We start from the raw sequence: 23,274 nt of genomic DNA, 5'->3' as shown, positions 1-23,274 counted from the left end.
CACCCCCACATCTTTATCCATTCATCTATCCATGGACACTTGGATTGTTTCCATAATTCGGCAATTGTAAATAATGCTGCAATAAACATAGAGGTGCATATATCTTTTTGAATTAGTATTTTTGTGTTCTTTGCATAAATACCCAGTAGTAGAGCTACTGGATTATATGATAATTCTATTTTTAACTTTTTGATATACCTCCATACTGTTTTCCACAGTGGCTGCACCAATTTGCATTCCTACCAACAGTGCATGAAGGTTCTTTATTCTCTCCATCCTTTCCAACCTTTGTTAATTCTTATCTTTTTGATTTTAGCCATTCTGGCAGGTGTAAAGTGTTATCTCACTGTGGTTTTGATTTGCATTTTCCTGATGATTATTGATGTTGAGCATCTATTTTTATGTCTGTTGGCTATCTGTATGTCTTTGGAGAAATGTCTGTTTCATGTCTCCTGCCCATTTTTAATTGGGTTACTTGGAGTGTTTTTTGGGGTATTGAGTTGTGTATAAACTCTTATGTATTTTAGATATAAATCTCTTATCAGGTATGTCATTTGCAAATATATTCTCCCATTCAGTAGGTTGCCTTTTTGTTATGTCAGTAGTCTCCTTTGCTATGCAAAGCTTTTTATTTTGGTGAAGTCCCAATAGCTCATTTTTGCTTTTGTTTCCCTTGCCTGAGGAGACATATTTAGAAAAATATTGGTAAGGCTGATATCAAAGAGATTATTGCCTGTGTTTTCTTCTAGGATTTTTATGCTTTCATGTCTCACTTTCAGGTCTTTAATCGATTTTGAGGGTTTTTTGTTTGTTTGTTTGTTTTGTTTTTTTGTTTTTTGTTTGTTTTGTTTTGTTTTTGAGTAAGGTATATGAAAGTGGTCCAGTTTTCCTACACCATTTATTGGAGAGACTGTCTCTTCCCTTTTGTATATTCTTGGCTTCTTTGTTGTAGATTACTTGACCATATAAACATGGGTTTATTTCTAGGCTTTCTATCCTGTTCTATTGATCTTTGTGTCTATTTTTGTGCCAGTGCCATATTCTTTTGCCTTATTATAGCTTTGTAGTAAATCTTTAAATCTGGGACTGTGATACTTCCAGCTTCATTCTTCTTTCTAAAGATTGCTTTGGCTATTCAGGTTTCTTTGTGATTCCACATCAATTTTAGGATTATTTCTTCTTGTTCTGTGAAAACTATTATTGGTATTTTGATAAGGATTGCATTGAATTTATAGATTGCTTTGGGTAGTGTGGACATTTTAAATTAACAGTATTCTTCCAATTCATGAGCATAGTTTGTCTTTGTGTCCTCTTCAGTTTCTTTCATCAGTGTTTTATAGTTTTCAGAGTACAGGTCTTTCACCTCTTTGGTTAAGTTTATGTCTAGTTATTTTATTCTTTTTGATGCAATTATAAATGGAGTTGTTTTTAAAATTTCTCTTTCTGCTACTTTGGTATTAGTGTACAGAAGTTTTATATCCTGCAACTTTACTCAATTCATTTATTAGATCTAATAGTTTTTTGATGGAGTCTTTAGGGTTCTGTCTATACAGTATCATGTCCTTTACAAACAGTGACATTTAAACGTCTTCCTTTCCAATTTGGATGCCTTTTATTTCTTTTTCTTGCCTTAATGCAGATGCTAGGCCTTCCAGTACTATGTTGAATAAAAGTGATGACAGTGGACATCCTCGTATTCTTCCTGATATTAGGGGAAAAACTCTTAGTTTATCACCATTGAGTATGATGTTAGCTATGGTTTTGGCCTTTATTATGTCCCCTCAATGCCCACTTTGTTGAGAGTTTTTATTCATGACTGGATGTTGAATTTTGTCAAATGCTTTTTCTGCATCTATTGAGAGGATTGTATGGTTTTTATACTTCATTTTGTTAATGTAATTTATCCCATGGATCGATTTGTGAATATCAAACCATCCTTGCATTAAGAATCCTCTTTCAGGGGCGCCTGGATGGCTCAGATGGTTAGGCGTCTGCCTTCGGCTTGGGTCATGATTCCAGGGTCCTGGGATCGAGTCCCGCATCGGGCTCTCTGCTCCGTGGGAAGCCTGCTTCTCCCTCTGCCTCTCTCTCTCTCTCTCTCTCTCATGAATAAATAATTAAAATCTTAAAAAAAAAAAAAAGAATCCTCTTTCATTCCTGTCTCCCACCAAGGAGTTTCCCTTTACAAGTTAATCACTTGTCTCTTTTATAAATATCTTTCTGGAGCCTGCATGTGTACAAGATGCATACACACATTACATACATTCATTTTTTATGTGAGTTATTGCATATTACATGCATTATTCTGTGCTTTGTTTTTTATGCAAGGATGCATTTTGAATATCTTTTCATGTCAGTACATATTGAGCTGCTTCTGTTATCCATTAAGATGGACACACAGTATTCCATTGTATGGCTGTATGTTCTTTAACCTGTCCCCTATTAGTGGACATATAGTTTCCCAATCTTCTACTAATATAGTGTTGAAATGAATAATCTCATACTTATATTCTGGAAATGGAATTACTGGGTTGAAATTTATTTTTTTTAAGATTTTATTTATTAGAGAGATAGCGAGAGAGAGCAGAGCAGGAGGGAGGGAGGGGCAGAGAGAGAAGCAGGCTCCCCGCTGAGCAGGGAGCCTGATGTGGGGCTCCATCCCAGGACGCTGGGATCATGAACTGAGCTGAAGGCAGACACTTAACCGACTGAGCCACCCAGGAGCCCCTGGGTTGAAATTTAAAAGCATTCGTGTGTGTAAGTTCTAAAAAATGGAAAGGTTTGTGTTTTTATTCTAGTCATTGTCTTTTTATAACATGAATTTATAAATACAATAAATTTATATAAAATATTTCATCTATCTTTCATCGGCAATGTGTTGACTTCTTACCATAAGTAGGTAAATGATTTATTTACACTTCCTTGCTGCAGTTTCTTTCTCTCTAGTACTATATTTTTGCTCATTAAATTATTTGCCTTTGTGTTTACCCTTATTTACTTAAAAATGTATGTTTTTCAAAAATAATATACACTGTAGTTAATTATATGACTATACATAGTATATAGTCTATGTAGTGTGTGTGTGTGTGTGTATATATATATATATATAGTATGTAGCACATAGACTATAGTGTATAGTCTAATATGTTGTATACATACTATATGATATATAGTATATACTAGATATAGTGTATAGTATGTACTATATTATATATAACATAAATACTATATCTAATAAATATAGCTTATACAATAGTATATATTAGTTACATATATAACATTTATTAAAACATATATTTTATGTAGGTATAAAATGTTTAATATATGTGCATATATGAATATTTTAATATATGTGTATAATGTCATTTATAATATTGCTGTGTTGTTTCAGTTTAAAATATTTACATTCTGCAGTCAAATGCTCTACCCCTGAGCTATACCCCCAAAAATATTTACATTCTGTTTTCCAACCATAATCTCCATAGTTTTGTTTTGTTTTTGGCTAGTAGTATAGTTATGTGGATTTGATAATTATTATCATTTTGTTTGTAAGAGTTCTTACAATTTATCTCTTGTTTATCTGAAGTCGGTCTTCTACAGTTTTAAAAGAAGGGCTCATAGAGGCTATATCCCATGAGTTTGTTATAATAATTGGATTTTTAGGGTGCCTGGGTGGCTCAGTTCGTTGGTTAAGTGACTGCCTTTGGCTCAGGTCATGATCCCGGACTCCAGGGATCGAGTCCCACATCGGGCTCCCTACTCAGTGGGGAGTCTGCTTCTCCCTCTGACCCTACCCCCTCTTGTGCTCTCTCTCTCACTCTCTCTAAAATTAAAAAAAATTGGATTTTTAAAAACAGTGGAATCTATAAATAATCTGAGATTTATTTGATATGTGGTATAAGGTGAGAATACAAATTAACTTGTAACCTCCAGGAATGTGTGATATCTAGTGAAACAATTTTGATTTTACTCCTTTAACCTTTAAGAAGATGAAACTGAGACTTAAGAATTAAATTAATAATTAATATATGCTTTCCTTTGAGGAAACAGACTTCAAATGGAAAAAAGAACATGTGTCCCATGAATTTGAGGGTTAAGGGGAAAAAACAATTCAAGTAATTAACCACAGAACCTATGTTGGGAAGAAAAGGAAAAGGGCTAGCTGGGGTCTTATAAGTTGAAAGGCAATGGGAGAATCCAGGAAACAATGATGGGGACATAAAAGGTATTCAGTACATTTTTGTTTAGTGAATTAGTGAGTCAATTCAAGGTTTCTGGGAAGTGTAATGAGAGTGAGAAAATAAGAAATATAGAAGAGTAAGAATCTGTGGGTTGAAAGTGTGAAGTATGAGGTGTCATTTGGGAGATGACAAGGTTCAAGGTGTGGCCATTAAAGTGGGTTGTCAAAATACATGAAGTGTAAAGGTCACTGATATTTAGAGAGACAAATCACCAGAATGCTCAAGGTTTGAACTGGTTTGGATGTGAGATCTCAGGTCTTTCAGGGCAGTGGAAGGATTTTTGGGAGAAAATACAGACAGCCAGCTGCCTACTTATTCAGTAAATATGGGGAAACAGTCAACTCTGAGGTAGGTCCTATCTTATATTCATTTTATGTATTAGAAATGAAGCAGGAAGATGTTAGGTAATTTGCCTATGGCCATAAAATTAATAACTACCAAAGTGATGATTCAAATATAGGCAATCTGGCTCTCAAGCCTGTGATCTAACCATTGTACAGCCCCTCCTGTGTGTGTGTGTGTGTGTGTGGGTGGGTGGTGGTGCAGGTTTACTACTTAATGTGAATACAACCCTAGAGGTTGGTGCAGAAACTGAGCAGCATGAAACTCCTAGATTTTGTCACATCCACCAGAACTGTCCTATGGGGCAGCTAGGAGAGCTCTTGAGCTCTATTTTGTATGTATAGTTTAGAAAGAGACTTTTTCATTCCATAGTTACCCTCTCACAGCTGGGCCACAAAGGGGAGAGACTCACATTTACAGAAACTCTTAGGCATTTCAGAAACCATGATATCTCTTTAAAATGTATTGAACAATATATCCTTTTGTTTAACAAACATTCTAAAATCTTTCTTGTACTAAGTACATAGTACAGGGGATTCAAGGCAAGTTCCGTACTCAAGAGTAATTTAGGGGCGCCTGGGTGGCTCAGTCCCTTAAGCGTCTGCCTTCGGCTGGGGTCGTGATCCTAGGGTCCTGGGATTGAGCCTGGCATCAGGCTCCCTGCTCAGCAGGAAGCATGCTCCTCTCTCTCTCCCTCTGCTGCTCCCCCTGCTTGTGAGCTCTCTCTCTCTGTCAAATAAATAAATAAAATCTTAAAAAAGTAATTTAAAATTTAGTTGGGGACCCAAGTTAAGGCAGAGTTGGTTTAACTCTATCTACCTCCTTTACTTTGGTCTTCCAGGCTATCAAATCATGGTAAACTGAGGGAATATTAAGTATTTCCTAATTTAAAAAGCCCACAGTACATCATGAGGCCATTTAATGCTATGTTCTTGGTCTGACCCAGGATAGATTGAATCCTGAGAGAGGTTATATTGAATGAGTGGAGAAATGAAACCTTTTTTTTTTTTTCCAGTCTTTATGGAATCCTTTCAGTTGTAAAAATGATCTATACATTTAGCCCTAACATAAGTACCAGTGATGTTTTATGAATCATCTTATTTGAAAACAAGAAAGCAAATGAGAGGGACTGCATACTAAGTCACATGAAAGCTGAGCCCTTTTATTCATGCTGTTCCTTCTGGAATGCTTTCCCTCTAGGTTGCTCTCCTTACAGCTCCTCTTTTGCATCCCTGAATCCTACTCTTCATTCTAGACAGTCCCTTATGTGAGGACTGGGACCAGAGTTGTTTAATGCTTTATCCCCAGCTAAGGTCTGCCATAAAATAGTTGAGTAAAAAAAAAGTGTGCATTGAATGAATGATACTCAGAATGGAGCCTTGTTCTTCCTACAATGGCTTCAATATCTTTGTTGGGATCTTTTAGGTTCTCAGTATGTATCATTAGCATAATCAAAACGGAGGGAAATAAAAAACAAGGTGATTTGTGACTGCATGTGAAATTTTTTTAAGACCCAGACTTCCTCATGCTTAGATTATTTCTCCATTCCCTACATTATAATGTCTGCTCCAAATCACTCCACCCTCACCCAGTGAACAGCAGGTGTAAAGAAGTGTCAACAGTGATACTAATTGTAAACACAGAGTTTTGGCCCATCACCCTTCTTCATGGATGATTGTGCTGCTTACTCTTTTATCTTGTTTCTCTTTCTCTCATCTTACAGAAGATTATATTAATTTGATTTTTAAAATGTGCTGTGTCTCTTTTCTGTGTACACCCACTTATATTCTGCTTTACAACATGTTCTGGAGCTATAGAGATGTAGCATCATTTATTTGGCAAATATTGATTGGTTGCTATGGTGTGCATGGCCCTATTTAAAGAACTAGAGATGAATAAAACCATTCCAAGGATAGCTCTGGGGAGCATCTCTGTGGAGGTGTCTTCTGTGCTCTGCAGAGATGGAGGAGAACAGAGAAACCAGGGGTTGGGGAGTGGGAAGTAGAGGAAAAGGAGTCTTGGGCAAGAAAGGAGTTGGTACCAAAGTGGCATGCAGGGCCACTTAGGAGACTTCGAGTATCATGTCCTGACAAAGTTCTCAGCTGCACCCCTGGTGGCTCTGCTCCTGCAACTGTGGCTCAGCTAGTCCTCTTCATTGTCACAGCCACACAGGTGCCAGGGGGACACACGGATTGTGGATTAAGGAGTGACCCTTAAGAATACTGGGGATGGAGTTCACAGGTGTATAGGTACCTGAAAGCTTTGGACCTTCTGAGAGGCCACATGAGCTCTGCTAGTATGCAGTGATGGAACTCAAGCTTTCCTACATTGTAGTTATAAGCCTTCAGGGTGAATGTAGTTCTCAGCTATTTGGTGTTCATCTTTGAATAGGTACCTCTTCCCTACCAAGTGCCACAAGCAACATGACCAGGAGCAAACAGCAAGAATAACTGTGCTCCACAACATCAGTCTTGCCTCTCCAAAGTCTGCTGAGAGGTACAGAAAACCTTAAGACTTAACTCCGCATGTTCAGCCCTATTGCAATGGAGCCCTCGCTCGAAGTTTTATACATTTAGGCTGTAAAACAATGAAGAAAACCCCTATCTTTAAAGAAGATGCTGCCAGCTACCAGCCTTAGATGAGGATTGAAAAAATAAACCTTGACAAAAAAGGAATGTTTTTACTGCATGTAAAGGTAATTGTTTTTGTAAGTGGGATTTTTGTAATTTTTTTGGAAGGTCTCGTGGGTATATTTTGAAGTTAAAATCTTAATTGTTGGAAATAGAATGAAATGGATGCTGTATTTTGTCAAATGCTTTTTCTGCATCTATTGAGAGGATCATATGGTTTTTAATCTTAGTTTTATTAATGTGGTGTATCACATTGATTGATTTGTGAATGTTGAACCACCCTTGCAGTCCATAAATAAATCCCACTTGGTCATGGTGAATAATCCTTTTAAGGTACTGTTGGATCCTATTGGCTAGTATCTTAGTGAGAATTTTGGCAACCATGGTCATCAGGGATATTGGTCTGTAACTCTCCTTTTTGGTGGGGGTCTTTGATTTTGGGATCAAGGTAATGCTCACCAATTTGATTTACAGTTAGACTCATTTTTTTCATTTTTAGGAACTACTGTTTTCTTTTTGATTTAAATTTTTAGTATGTAAATCATATATGTGGTTCCAAAATGGTGTAAAAAGGCATAAGAGAAGTCTTGTTTCTATCCATGTCCCTTCTACTCTGAATTTTACATGCCTTTATAGATAGCTATTTATCTTTCATTTGTATTCCAGTGGGTTTTTTTTTTAATTGTTGTTGCAAGTATAAGGAAATACATTCATATATGTCCTTCCTTCCTTTTTTTTTAACCTGGGAGGTGGCATATTGTATATTGGAACTTGCTTTTCTCCTTTAACATATCCTGGAAACTACAGCATCCCAGTTTCTAGGTGCCCTCCCGTTCCTTTATATGGCTGTATTGTATTTTCTTGAGAAGCTGTATCATAATTTGTTTCATTTGTTCTTTATTGGTGCAGAGTTGGTTTGTTTTCCAATCTTTTGCTATTACAAATAGCAATGAATTTGTATGAAATGAATGTGCCAATGAATAATCTTGTGCATAGTAATTTTATATTTTTTCTGGTGTCTTTGAGAATGCCAGGTCAAAAGGTAAATACATATATAATTTTTCTAAATGTTGCCAAATTTCTCTCCACAGGGGCTGTGCCATTTTGGATTCCTAGCAGCAGTGTTTGAGAATGTCCATTTTTCCAGAGTCTCATCAATATTGTATGTTTTCAATCTTTGGGATTTTTGCTAACTTGATACACAAGAAATGGTCTCTCAGTATTCAAATATGTATTTTTCTGTATTTAAGGCCCATTTTTGTTTTTTCTACTAAATTGCCTACTCACAACTTTGGCTAATTTTTCTTTCTGGGCCTTTTTCTTTTCAATTTTTAAGAGCTCTCTATATAATAGGCATATTAATTTATTGTTTAGGGTGCAAATTGCAAGTGTTTTTTCTCTGTAATTTATCTTTTTACTTTGCTTATGGTTTTTGAGGGGACATGTTTTATTTTTCACATTGTCTGTCTTATAAATCTGGATTTTAAGTTATCAGTCTGGACAGAGAGAAAAGAGAATCCTAATCCTATATTCAGTGTGTTACAAATGTCTTTTTCACAGTTTTTAGTTTATTTTTTCACTCTCTTAATGGTAGCTTTTGATAAGCAGTTCCTGATTTTAATGTGCTAAAACTTACCAGTATTTTTCTTTACAATTAGTGCCTTTAGAATTCAGTCTAAGAAAACATAATTCTACCCTGAAGTCCCTAAGATACTTTCTTATATTATCTCCAACAGTTCAAGAGCTACTTATTATTGTGCCAATCAAACTTTAGTCTGAAAACCTGTGCTAGTTCTAAACTGTTTTTAGTGACTCATGGTAAGTGTAGAAATCGAGAGTAAGCATTCAGAAACTTTTGTGGGCATGTGATGTTATCATGGCATGCAAGGGTGTGACTGACTAGCAGATTCATCTTTTGAGGGTTCTAGTGTTTTCAAACCCATGTGATGAGTCAGGTTTCATAAGCTGTGTTCTAGTCATGAGCAGTAGGACCAAGCGTGGATCTTTGAAAGTTTAGATGTTTTTTTTTAAAAAGTGGCTTTTCACTATAGACGGTGTGAGATGTATGCTTTGAGAAGCTTTATTGCTTTGCTTTTCATATTTAAGTCTATGATTTCCTAGGACTGGTGTGTGCGTGTGTGTGTGCATGTGTGTGGTGTAATACAGGGTTCCAATTTCATTTTTCTCCCTATGGATATCCTGTTTTCCCAGAATTATTTATTGAATAGGCTGTGCTTCTCTCACTGCTCTGCAGTGATTTATTTCTCATGAACCAAGAGTTTTGTTCTCTATATTCCATTTCATTGGTCTTTTGTTTCTCTCTGCGTCAGTACCACACTATCATAAATTCTATATATAGCTTTAAAATAAGTCTTGATATCTGGAAAAGTAAGTTCTGCAGCCTTCTATTTTAGAAGTGTTTTATTTTTGGCCTTTTTAATTTCCTTAGAAATTTTATATTATGAAATTACACCCTGCCCCCTGCCACATACACAACCTGCTCGAATTTTGTTTGGAATTGTGTTGAATCTATAGGTCTGTTTAGCCTTTCAATATGTGGTTAGATTGTGTGCATGTGTGTTTTTGCCCATTGCTGTATTTATTCCTGACCACTGGGTTACCCAATGTTTTTGATAGTTCACTGAGTGCACATTTCTAAATATATTGTATGTTTTATAATACGAAAGATTTTTAAAGATACATTTATAATAGGTCAAAAACTACCAAGTTCCTGGGATTAAATATAATAAAACATATTCACATTCTCTATGCAGAGATACCATGCAATTTTGATTATATTGTCTAATTATCTATTGCTGCTCTGATAAAAACTATGAATTTTAGTATGTTGAGCTAGTGTCATGTTACCTTCTAAATTTTTATATTTAGCCTCTTGGGTTTTTTTTTTTTTTTTGGTTTTTGTTTTTTGTTCTTTTTTTTTTGGTGAGTGAGCAAATAACCAGAAATAGTTACTTTTTTCCTTTCTTTTTTAAAATTTTTATTATTTTTATTTATTATTATTTTTTACTTCTGTTCCTTTCTGACAAGTACCACCTATGCATTGTTGAGTAGAAGTCATTCATGTTTTCTTCCTGACATTAATAAGAAATATTGTTATATTTCATTCATTAAGTGATATTTATTGCAGTTTTCTAGCAGATAAATTTTCTCAAGTTATGCGAGTTTTCTTCTATTTCCCTAGTTTTCCCCTCAACCTCTAAGGAATTTGTGTTTATTTTTACCAAACTTTTTCTTTCTTTTTTTAATTGAAATATAATTAACATACAGTGTTCTATTAGTTTCAGGTATAAAATATAATGATTCAGCAATTCTATACATGACTCGGTGCTCATCAAAATAAGTGTGCGCTTAATCCCCTTCACCTCTTTCATGCATCCCGCCAACCCACCTCCCCTCTGATGACCACCAGTTTGTTCTTTGTATTGAAGAATCTATTCCTTTCATTTGTCTCTTTTTTCTTTGTTCATTTGTTTTGTTTCTTAAATTCCACATATGAGTGAAATCATATGGTATTTGTCTTTCCCTGACTTATTTCACTTAGCATTATACTCTCTAGGTCCATCTATTTTGTGGCAAATGGCATAATCTCATTCTTTATGGCTGAGTGACATTCTATTGTGTGTATGTATATATATATCTTTTCTATCCATTTGTTGCAAATGGCATAATCTCATTCTTTATGGCTGAGTGACATTCTATTGTGTGTATGTATATATATATATATACACACATATATACATATATATACATATATATATACATATATATATACATACATATATACATATATATGTATGTGTGTATATATATCTTTTCTATCCATTCATCCATGGATGGACACCTGGACTGCTTCCATATGTTGGCTATTGTAAATAATGCTACAATAAATATTGGGGTACATATATCTTTTTGGATTAGTGTTTTTATTTTCTTTGGGTAAAGACCCAGTAGTGGAATTACTGGATCATAAGATAATTCTATTTTTAATTTTTTAAGGAACTTCCATATTGGCTGTACCAGTTTGCATTCCCACTAAGAGTGCATGAGGGTTCCTTTTTCTCCACATCCTTGTCAACACCTATTGTTTCTTGTGGTTTTGATTTTAGCCAGTTCTGACTGGTGTGACGTAGTATCTCATTTTGATTTTGACTTTCATTTCCCTGATGATTAATGATGTTAATTAAACATCTTTTCACATATCTTTTGGCCATTTGTGTGTCTTCTTCGAAGAAAAATCTGTTGAAATCTTCTATTTTTTTAATTTTTGGTGTTGAGTTGTATAAGTTCTTAATACATTTTGGATATTAACCCTGTATTGGATATATCATTTGCAAATAACTTCTCCCATACAATAGGCTACCTTTTCATTTTGTTGATGGTTTCCTTTGCTGCGCAAAAACTTTTCATTTTGATATAATCCCAATAGCTAATTTTTACTTTTGTTTCCCTTGCCTCAGAAGACGTATCTAGAAAAACGTTGCTATGGCCAATGTCAGAGAAATTACTTGCCTGTGCTATCTTCTAGGATTTTTATGGTTTCAAGTCTCACATTTAAGTCTTTAATCAATTTTCAGTTTATTTTTCTGTATAGTGTAAGAAAGTGGTCCAGTTTTATTTATTTCCATGTAGCTGTCTGATTTTCCCAGCACCATTTATTGAAGAGGTTGTCTTTTTCCCATTGCACATCCTTACCTCCTTTGTCATAGATTAATTGACCATATAATCACAGGTTTATTTCTGGGCTCTCTATTCTGTTCCATTGATCTATGTGTCTGTTTTTGTGCCAGTACCATACTGTTTTGATTACTACAGCTTTGTAATATGGCTATGAAGCCTGGAATTGTGATACCTCCAGTTTTGTTCTTATTTTTCAAGATTGCTTTGGCTCTTTGGGGTATTTTCTGGTTCCAATACAAATTTTAGGATTATTTGTTCTAATTCTGTGAAAAATGCCATTGCTATTTTTTAGGGATTGCATTAAATCTGTAGGTGCTTTGGGTAGTAGAGACATTTTTTTTTTTTAAAGATTTTTTATTTATTTATTTGAGAGAGAGAATGAGATAGAGCATGAGAGGGGGGAGGGTCAGAGGGAGAAGCAGACTCCCTGCTGAGCAGGGAGCCTGATGCGGGACTCGATCCCGGGACTCCAGGATCATGACCTGAGCCGAAGGCAGTCGCTTAACCAACTGAGCCACCCAGGCGCCCCGGTAGTAGAGACATTTTAACAAAATTCTCCCAATCCATGAGCATGGTATGTCTTTCCATTTGTTGTGTCATGTTAAATTTCTTTCATCATTGTTTTATAGTTTTTAGAGTATAGGTCTTCCACCTCCTTGGTTAAGTTTATTTCTAGATATTTTATTTTTTTTTGGCACAATTGTAAATGGGATTGTTTTTGTTAATTTCTCTTTCTGGGGCACCTGGGTGGTTCAGTTGGGTAAGCGTCTGCCTTTGGCTCAGGTCATGATCCCAAGGTCCTGGGATCGAGTCCCACATTGGGCTCCCTGCTCAGCTGAGAGTCTGCTTCTTCTTCTTTTTTTTTTTTTTTTAAAGATTTTATTTATTTATTTGAGAGAGAGAATGAGATAGAGAGCACGAGAGGGGGAGGGTCAGAGGGAGAAGCAGACTCCCTGCTGAGCAGGGAGTCCGATGCGGGACTTGATCCTGGGACTCCAGGATCATGACCTGAGCCAAAGGCAGTCGCTTAACCAACTGAGCCACCCAGGCGCCCCGAGAGTCTGCTTCTTCCTCTGCCCCTACCCCCTGTTCATTCGTACGCTCACTCTCTCTCCCCCACTTGCAAAAATAAATAAAATCTTTAAAAAAATAATTTTTCTGCTACTTAATTATTAGTGTACAAAAATGCAACATATTTCTGTATATTGATTTTGTGTCCTGTGACTTTACTGAGTTCATTTATCAGTTCTATTAGGTTTTTCTTTTTTGATGGAATCTTTAGGGTTTTGTATATATAGCATCTTGCCATGATAAAGTTTTACTTTTTCCTTACCAATTTGGATGCTATGTTGAATAAAAGTGGTACAAGTAGACATCTTTATCTTATTCCTGACCTTAGAGAAAAAGCTGTTTTTCACTATAGAGGATGTTAGCTGCAGGTTTTTCATATATGGTTTTTGTTATGTTGAGATATATTCCCTCAATCTACTTTGTTGAGAGTTTTTATCATGAAAGGATGTTGAATTTTGTCAGATACCTTTTCTGCATCTATTAAGATGATTGCTCATATGATCCTTATCATTTTGTTGTTCTTGTGATTTATCACCTTGATTTGTGCATATCGAACCACCCTTTCAACCCAGCAATAAATCCTACTTGACTGTGCCAAATGAGTGTTCATCAGAGATATCGGCCTGTAATTCTTTTTTTTTTGTAGTATCTTTATCTGGTTTTAGTATTGGGGTAATGCTGGCCTCATAGAATGAATTTGGAAGCTTTCCTTCCTCTTCTCTTTTTTGGAATAGTTTGAGAAGAATAGGTGTTAACTCTTCTTTACATGTTTGGTAGAATTCACCTATGAAGGTATCTGTTCCTGGACTTCTGTCTGTTGGGAGTTTTTTGATTAGTGACTCAATTTCATTGCTAGTAATTGGTGTGTTCAAGTTTTCTATTTCTTTGTGATTCAGTTTTGGGAGGTTATATGTTTCTAGGAATTTATCCATTTCCTCTAGGTCATCCAATTTGTTGGCATATGATTTTTCATAATCTCTGATAATCCTTTGTATTTCTGTGGTATTGGTTATTACTCTTCTTTGATTTGTGATTTTGTTTGAGTCCTCTCTCCCTTTCTCTCTTTCTCTTTTCCCCCTTTCTCTCTGTCTTTTTGATAAGTCTGACTAAAGGTTTATTCATTTTATCTTTTCAAAAAAGTTTCTATTTCATTTATTTCTGCTCTAATATTATTTCCTTCTTTTTCCTGGTTTTGTTTCTTCTTCTCTTTCTAGCTTCTTTAGGTATAAGAATAGGTTCTTTATTTGAGATTTTTCTTCTGAAGGTAGGCCTGTATTGCTATAATCTTCACTCAGAACAACTTGCTGCATCTCAAAGATGTTGCACCATTGTCTTTTTATGTTCATTTATCTCCATGTATTTTCTAATTTCCTCTTTGATTTCTTGGTTGACCCATTAAAAAAAATTTTTTTAGTTTTTTCTTCCACACTTTTATTTAAATTCCAGTTAGTTAACATACAGTGCAATATTAGTTTTAGGTGTAGAATTTAGTGATTCAACACCTACATACAACACTTGGTGCTTATCACAACAAGTACCCTCCTTAATCCCCATCACCTATTTAACCCAACCCCTCCACCCACCTCCCCTTTAGTAACCATCAGTTCTCTATAGTTAAGAGTCTGTTTCTTGGTATTCCTCTTTTTTCTTTCCTATGTTCATTTGTTTTGTTTCTTAAATTCCATATAGGAGTGAAATCATATGGCATTTATCTTTCTTTGACTGACTAATTTCACTTAGTGTAATACTCTCTAGCTCCGTCCATGTTGTTGCAAAGGGCAAGATTTCATACTTCTTTTATGGCTGAGTAATAACCAATGAGATATATATATATACGTATATATATATATATGTATATGTATATATCCATCCCACATCTTCTTTATCTGTTCATCAGTTGATGCACATCTGGGCTCTTTCCATAATTTGGCTATTGTTGATAATGCTGCTATAACATCAGGGTGCATATATTCCTTTGAAAACAGTATTTTTAATCTTTTTTTATCTTTGACCTATTGATTGTTTAGTAGCATGTTATTTAACCTCCATGTATTATTTCCTCCATGTGTTATTTCTGGATTTTTCCTTGCAGTTGATTTCTAGGTTCATACCATTGCTGTCGGAAAATATGCATGATAAGATTTCAGTCTTTTTAAATTTGTTGAGACTTGTTTTGTTGCCAGCATGTGATGTATTCTGGAGAATGTTCCATGTGTACTTGAAAAGAATGTGTATTCTTCTGTTTTGGATGGAATGCTCTGAATATATTCATTAGATCCATCTGTCCAATGTGTCATTCAAAGTCAGTGTTTCCTTGTTGATTTTCTATTGGGATGATCTATCCACTGATATAGGTGGGGTGTTAAATTCCCCTACTATTATTGTATTACTACCAGTTTCTTTATGTTTGTTAACAGCTGCTTTATATATTTAGGTGCTCCCATGTTGAGTGCATAAATATTTACAATTGTTATATCTTCTTGTTGGCTTGTTCTCTTATGATTATGTAGTGTCCTTCTTTGCCTCTTGGTACAGTCTTTGTTTTATTTATTTATTTTTATTTACTTTTTATTTTTTTTAATTTAATTTTATTATGTTATGTTAGTCACCATACATCATTAGTTTTTGATTTTAAAGTCCATTTTGTCCAATATAAGTATTCCTACCCCAGCTTTCTTTTCAGTTCCACTTGCATGATATATATTTTTTCATCCCTTCCCTTTCAATCTGCATGTGTCTTTAGGTCTGAAATGAGGCCCTTGTAGGCAGCATATAGATTGGTCTAGTTTTTTTTAATTATTGATGAAGTCACCCTGTGTCTTTTGATTGAGGCATTCAATCCATTTACATTCAAAATAATTGTTGTTAGTTATATATTTATTGCCATTTTGTTACTTGTTTTATGGCTTTTTTTCTTTTTCTCTACCCCTTTCTTCTCTTGATCTCTTCTCTTGTGTTTTGATGGCTTTCTTTAGTAATATGCTTGGTTTCCTTTTTATTTTTTGCCTGTTACAGGTTTTTGATTTGTGGTTATCAATAGGTTTATAGATGATATCTTGTGCATATAGCAGTCTATATTAGGATGATGGTCACTTATGTTTGAACCCATTCTAAAAGATCTGAATTTTTACTCTCCCCCCCACCATATTTTACGTATATGGTGTCATACCTTACATCCTTTTATTTTGTGAATCCAATGACTGATTTTTATAGATATACTTGATTGTACTGCCTTTGTGCTTTAACCTCCATACTGGTTTTATAAGTGATTAATCTACTACCTTTTGTGCTATGCATACCTGTGAATTTTTTTTTTCCTTTCCTACTTTTCTTACTCCTGCTTATGGAATTGTTTCTACTCAAAGAATCCCCTTTAACATTTCTTATAAGGCTGGTTTAGTGGTGATGAATTCCTTTAACTTTGTTTGTCTGGGAACCTTTTTATTTCTACTTCTATTCTGAATGATAGCCTTATTGGGTGGAGTGTTCTTGGTTGTAGGTTTTTCCCTTTTAGCACTTTGTATCACACCACTCCCTTTTGGCCTGCAAAGTTCTGCTGAAAGATCAGCTGATGGCCTTATGGGTTTTCCCTTGTATGTAACTATTTTCTTTGCTCTTGCTGCCTTTTTTTTTTTTTAAGATTTTGTTTATTTGAGAGAGAGAGAGACAGAGATAGCCAGAGAGCATGAGTGGGGAGGAGAGGGAGAAGCAGGCTCTCTGCTCGGCAGGGAGCCTGATGCTGGGCTCGATCCCAGGACCCTGGGATCATGACTTGAGCAGAAGGCAGATGCTTAACTGACTGAGCCACCCAGGCACCCCTCTCTTGCTGCTTTTAAAATTCTCTGTTTTTCACTACTTTTTCCCATTTTAATTACTATATGTTTTGGTGTGGACCTCCTTGGGTTGATTTTGTTAGGGTCTCTCTGTGCTTCCTGGATCTGGATGTCTTTTTCTTTTTCCAGTTTAGGGAAGTGTTGAGCTATTATTACTTTAAATAAATTTTTGCCCCTTTTCTCTCTCTCCTTCTTCTTCTGGGATCCCTATAATGCAAATGTTATTACACTTGATGGTGTTTCTGAGTTTCCTTAACTTATTCTCATTTTTTATTATTCTTTTTCCTTTTTCCTGTTCAGCTTAGTTACTTTCCATTACTCAGTCTTCCACCTCACTGATCTGTTTCCTCTAGTCTACTATTTATTACCTCTAGTGTATTTTAAATTTCAGCTATTGAATTCTTCATCTCTGGTTGGTTCTTTTTTATATTTCTTTTCTCTCTGTTGAAGTTCTCACTTTCCTCAAGTCCAGTGGGTATCTTTATGACCATGACTTTAAATTCTCTATCAGGCATATTGCTTATCTCTGTTTCATTTAGCTTCTTGCTGTGATTTTGTTCTGTTCTTCCATTTGGGACATATTTGCCATTTCCTCATTTTTTCTAACTCACTGTTTCTAAGTGTTAGGAAAGTCAGCTACATCTCCTGCTCTTGAAAGTAGCGGCCTCATGAAGAAGAGGTTCTGTAGTGCCCTTCAGTGCAACGACCCCTGTTCACTAGAACCTGGCACTTCAGTCATGTCTCTTGTGTGTGTTGTGTGCACCTTACAGTTGTGGCTGAGCTGCATTTGCCTTTAGTTCAGTTATCTGCAATGGCTCTCTTTGCTTGTTTGGAGCAGGGTTTGGTCCCTGTGTTGTTAGTGGGCCAGTCTGGGGCTGCCTTGGGCTTGAGTTGAGTCAAACTAGGCATTTGCCAGAGTTGCGGTAGCACCAAACTGCAGTGTGAGGTTCCCGTGTCATCCTCCTAAGAAGGTTTTTCTGATGGGTGGGGCCTGCTGTCAGACCAGATGTCTGCCCCCAGCCCACTGCTCGGTCCACAGTTGGAGAGGTGTGTATGGTTCTCTTCCCCTCTCCTTGGGGCAGGAATCAATTTGGTGTGGTCCTGGCTCCTTTTGGGGCTACTTGCACACTGCCTTATTTGTAGCTTTGCTTTGGATGGACTGCCAAGGGCACATTGGAGGGGGATGGGTCCACAGGAAAACATAGGGGCAGGGTGCCTGGTACCAACAAGGTGCAGGAGGGGTCTGCAGCTGCCTGGGAAAAAATCCCACTGATGCTGGGTTGGAGGGGGTGAATCTACAGGAGAGCATGCAGGATAGGGCATACTGTTAGCAAGCTGGGTGGAGAGTGTTTGAACTGTGCTGGTTCTGGCAGATGTCTCTGTATCTAGGTTGGGAAGTGGGAGAGAGAAGCATCATGTGAGTTCTTTTTTTCTTGGAGAAGTCTCCCAAAGACTTCGCTGTCTCTTCAGCTCACACTCTGAGATTAGTAAATAAATCTCTCTCCTGTACACCCCAGACATTTTCCAAACTGCTGCTTCTCTGCTGTATCTCAAAAGGACTGTTTGTTATGCTGTCTCTTTAAGAGCAGGGATACAGTTTCCTATCACCCTCTGACTCTCCCAGAGCTGAGTCTGCTGATTTTTAAAGTTCCAGGTGTTAACCCAGCTGATTGTAAGAACACACAAAGTTAGGCCCTTCTGGTTTTTAAAGCCAAATGTTATGAAGAGTCATCTTCCCAGTGTAGTTCCCCGGGTCTGAGGTACCGGTATGTGCTCTGTTCCTCTCCCCTCTCCATGCCCATGGTGTCCTATTCTCCCATGGGTCAGTTTGGCTCCTGACTCTGTTTCCACCCTTCCTACCCTCTTCTCTACAGTTAGCTGTGGAGAGTCTGTTCTGCCAGCCTTTGGGTCATTTTCTGAGTTTATATTTATATTGATGTGGGTGTTATCTGGGTGTATCCATAGGACAAGGTGAGCCTAGGACCTTCCTCCTCTGCCATATTCCCTGGAAGTTTAAGATTAGTTTTTGTATTTTTAAAAATCTGGGAGGAAATCAAAAGAATAAATTATATGAAATTGGAATTTCAGTGTCATAAAGTTTTATTGGAATATAGCCATATGAATTCATTTACATGTTGTCTATGGCTGCTTTCACCCTACAATGGCAGAGCAGTTGTAACAGAGTTGAATGATCTGCAAAGTGTAAAACATTTACTATCTAGCCCTTTACAGAAAATGTTGGATGACACATCAAGATGATCACATGTTTATTCTCTTTTACCCTACTAAAGTATCAGGTAGGATGCTTTCAGCCGCAAGTAACAGAAATTATGACCCAAACTTGTTTAAGGAATGTGAACATTTATTATCACATGTAGACAGTCTCCAGGGATGGTATAGTCATTCTTCATGTCTTATTCTCCTGGCTTTGCATCCAGTGTTGTTTGTCTTTGTTCTTAAATGTCCTCCCTGCCCAGACAGATTCTTTTGATTTTGATTTTCTTTGTCTCTAAAATAAAATTTCTCTGACAATACAAGTAGAATTATTTGTAGAGATTGGTTTCTAGGGATTTTGTATATTTATGCTTCAGCAAATGTAGTTTAAGAACATGTTAATCTGGGCACCTGGGTGGCTTAGTCGGTTAAGCGTCTGCCTTCAGCTCAGGTCATGATCCCAGGGTCCTGGGATCAAGTCCCACATCAGGCTCCCAGCTCTGTGGGGGGTCTCCTTCTCCCTCTGCCCCTCTCCCACTCATGCTCTTGCTCTCTCTCTCTCTCAAATAAATAAATTCTTTTTTTTTTTTTAAAGAACACGTTAATCTGATTTCTAATTACATGATCATGTGGGTGGACACTTCATGCCATATGCAAATGATCATGTCACATATGCAATGACACACACACTGAGATCTTTGAAAATGTCCTTATGGCAAGGTATTTAATATAACCATGAAACTTTCCAAACATTTCTGTGTCTCCCTGATGTTTTCTGTCTTAAAGATCACTTTAGTGGCTGGGCTTTTTAGGAACAGTACTTGAGAAGCTTTTTAGGTACCGATGGCCTTGTGAATGAAAATGTCAGTGAGGAAGGGCCTGAAGTGCTGGCCAAGTGTGATGATAATCTTTTCATTTTTGTCACCTGATATCCAGTCAATTTCCTGAGGGATATAACCATCATCTGTCACAGATTAGAGCTGAAAGAGTGACAAAAGAGTAGCTATGTTTTTTCCACCCAATCTAAATGTGTCTGTCTGCATCCAAAAGCAAATGTTTCTTAAAAATTTCAGTTGCATGGGGTGCCTGGGTGGCTCAGTCAGTTAAGGGTCCACCTTTGGCCCAGGTCATGATCTCAAGGTCCTGGGATCAGGCTCTGTGCTCAGCGGGGAGTCTGCTTCTCCCTTTCCCCCCTCACTCATGCTCTCTGTCTCTCAAATAAATAAATACTCAAAAAAATTCCAGTTCCATGAAGATCAAAAAAATTTAGTGCTAATAAAAAATTTAACTCAAAGGCAATGATTAATATTTTTAAAAAGAATATTCTATCATTTAAAATACTCATCTATCTAGATTATTTTTGATTGGAACATCCTACACTTTAGGGTAGGTTATCTGTTCATATGTATGAAATATCAATCAAAATGTAAAGTTTTCATTGGAATTTATAAAAAGGAACAACATTTCTTGTGAAAAAGGGAATAAAACATATTTTAAATTAAAAGGCTCAAATCTAGAAATCTAAATGAAGTTGAAAATAAAATAACCGAAATGAGAGAATAGAGATCTCATTAAAAATCCTTTAGTATCAGCCTGAATTTCTGAAGAATGTAAAATAATTACATACTTTTTGCAAGTTTGGGTAAGTATTCGATCCACTGGTGCAGTATAGAGTCTCCCAGGAGGTAAAAGAATTTTCCTTTCAAACAGTCATTTATTTCAATTGTATTTATCTGAATCTGGTTATAAAATATTGTAATCTACCTTCCTTCTGAAGTATAACTACCAGGGACAGGAATCTTCATTCTGACTTGGTACTTGTCTTTTATTTTTTCACTCTCTAGTAACAGAAACACTTGTGGTAAGTGATTTTATTGGCATAAATTAAATATCTAACCTTCTTTCTTTGTCCTTCCCTTTGTTGATTTCTTTCTCTCTTCCTCACACTCCTATTTCCTAATTCCTTCCCTTCCTCTTACTATTTTTTGATCACCAGCTTTGTTTTAGCCACTTCTACTCATTCATTTGAGTCATCTTGACTCCTTCTTGTTAATTTTCTCCCATAGTTAGCTCTTTGTCTCTAACTTGAATATTAGTGGTCTAAAAATTGGTGTCCTTGCACCAAACTACTTACCTTTGTTCCATTAATGAAGCAGTAGTTTTATTTTCTCTATGAAATTTTTTTCCATAGGAATATTTTTGTTAAAAACTAGCTTAAAAATATAATACACCCACATTTAAAAAAATCCAAATAGTAAAATACCTAGTTTGAATTGATATTTTAAAAATAGGATTTCACAAAAAGTAACATACAGCAGACAACACAAACTAATATTCTGAGATTTTCCAGCAAGTTCCATTAGAATTACAGGCTCTGTTAGCACATGTCTGCCTTCCAAGGCATTGTATGTAGCAATGCACCAAAAGTTTTGCTATGGCATAATGAAAATCATCAGATTTCTCACCTGTCAAGTTTCCTTTTAACTCACTATGCCCCTCCCCATCCCCACTGAGTGAATGCCTTCTATTTTAGGTTTGTTACATAGCATTTCTGTACTGATACCATATTCTGTATTAGACAGGAAGCAAATAATAATGACTTAAAAATATAAATTTATTTATTCCTCACATAACAGTCCTAAAGTAAGCAGGCCAAGGCCAATATGATGTTCCATGGTTTCAAGGGCTCCAGTTCCTTCTGCCTTATTCTGCCACTCTTTTTTTGGAGAAGGTATGATAATCTTAACTTTATTAGTTTCTTATAGCTTTACTGAGGTATAACTGACAACAAATAACTACATGTATTTAATGTATGCAGTTGGGTGAATTTGAACATATGCTTATACCCATGATACCATCATCACAATCAAGGTGCTATTCTTTTTTTTTTTTTAAGATTTTATTTATTTATTTGAGATAGAGAGCATGCACGAGTGGGAGGGTGGGAGGGAGAGGTGGAGGGATAGAGAGAAGCAGGCTCCCCGCTGAGCAGGGAGCCTGATGTGGGGCTCAATCCCAGGACCATGACCTGAGCCGAAGGCAGACACCCAATCGACTGAGCCACCCAGGCACCCCATGGTGCTATTTTAAATATATGACAGCAATCTCATGGTCTAACATGGCTCTTTGATCTCTCAGCATTATATCTAGAGTTTAATCAATAGGAAGGGGAGGGCAAGTTGTTTTACTCTTAAGGCATGACCTAGATGTTTCCCATAGCACTTCCACTCATAATCTTGGCCAAAATATAGTTATGGTCACCACTAGCTGCAAGGAAGACTATAGCCTTTAGGTGGGTGACCATGGGCCCAGATAAATAATGGTGTTTTGTTACCAAAGAGGGAAGGGAGAAGGGATACTGGGAGACCACGCCCAGTCTCTGCTTTACTCCCCATGCTTAGTCCCCCATAGACCTTGCATTCCCTGGTTGTCTAGATCCACAGAATAGTCATAAGCATGGTTGTACTGTGTTTGTAACCTGTGGGCAAAGTGGAAAAATAGTGATGGTGGAAGAATTGGAAAATTCTGAAATAAGAATTTTTCAGGTAATCCTGGAATAACTAAGTCCTGGTGATTTGGTTTGCTAAAGAGAGTTTCCATAATCCTATAATTATATTAAAATTTTAGTGTGACATGGTTGGGTTTCTGTGAGGTTTGATAGCATTGCACCCTGGATGACTGAATATTGTTACCCTGGAATCATAAGATCCATACACCCATCCTAATAATGTAGTGGCATGCTTTGGTGAGAAGAGAGCCTTTAAGCTTATTATTGTAAACCATATCTTGTACAATATTTATGTGTCAAGGTATTCATTTTGCCAAGTGTCAAGCTAATATATATATATATATATATATATATATATATATCAGATATATAACAAATTCCTTATGATTAGTATTAACATTTACTTAACAGTATGTTAATAATAAGATTCCATTATATTTATTGATTAGTTTAAAGATTACGGTAGAGAGACTAATGTCTCCCCAAAGATACCTGCATTCTAATCCCTGGGACCTGTGAATATGTTACCTTCCCTGGCAAAAGGGACTTTCCAGATATGATTATAGGTATGGATTTTGAGATGGGAGATTTTCCTGGATGATCCAGGTAGGACCAATCTAAATCTCATGTGTCCTCAAAAGGGGGAGAGGGAGGCAGAAGAGTGGGTCAGAAGGATGTGATGTGGGGACTTGACCTATTGTTGTAGCTTTGTGAAATGGTGGAGGGGGCTGTGAGGA

The 23,274-nt window shown here is 36.4% G+C and overlaps 1 pseudogene; it reads right to left on the bottom strand.

The window, feature by feature from the left end:
• LOC123857788 (NXPE family member 1-like) overlaps window positions 1–23,274 on the bottom strand; it is a 67,807-nt pseudogene that overhangs the window by 39,918 nt on the left and 4,615 nt on the right.

Source organism: Mirounga angustirostris, unplaced genomic scaffold, assembly GCF_029215605.1.
Source record: "Mirounga angustirostris isolate CCGP_5_RB_7025 unplaced genomic scaffold, mMirAng1.0.hap1 SCAF_13, whole genome shotgun sequence".
NCBI classification, from domain to species: Eukaryota; Metazoa; Chordata; class Mammalia; order Carnivora; family Phocidae; genus Mirounga; species Mirounga angustirostris.
The sequence above is the reverse complement of the archived record's forward strand: the minus strand, read 5'-3'. Positions and strand labels throughout refer to the sequence as shown.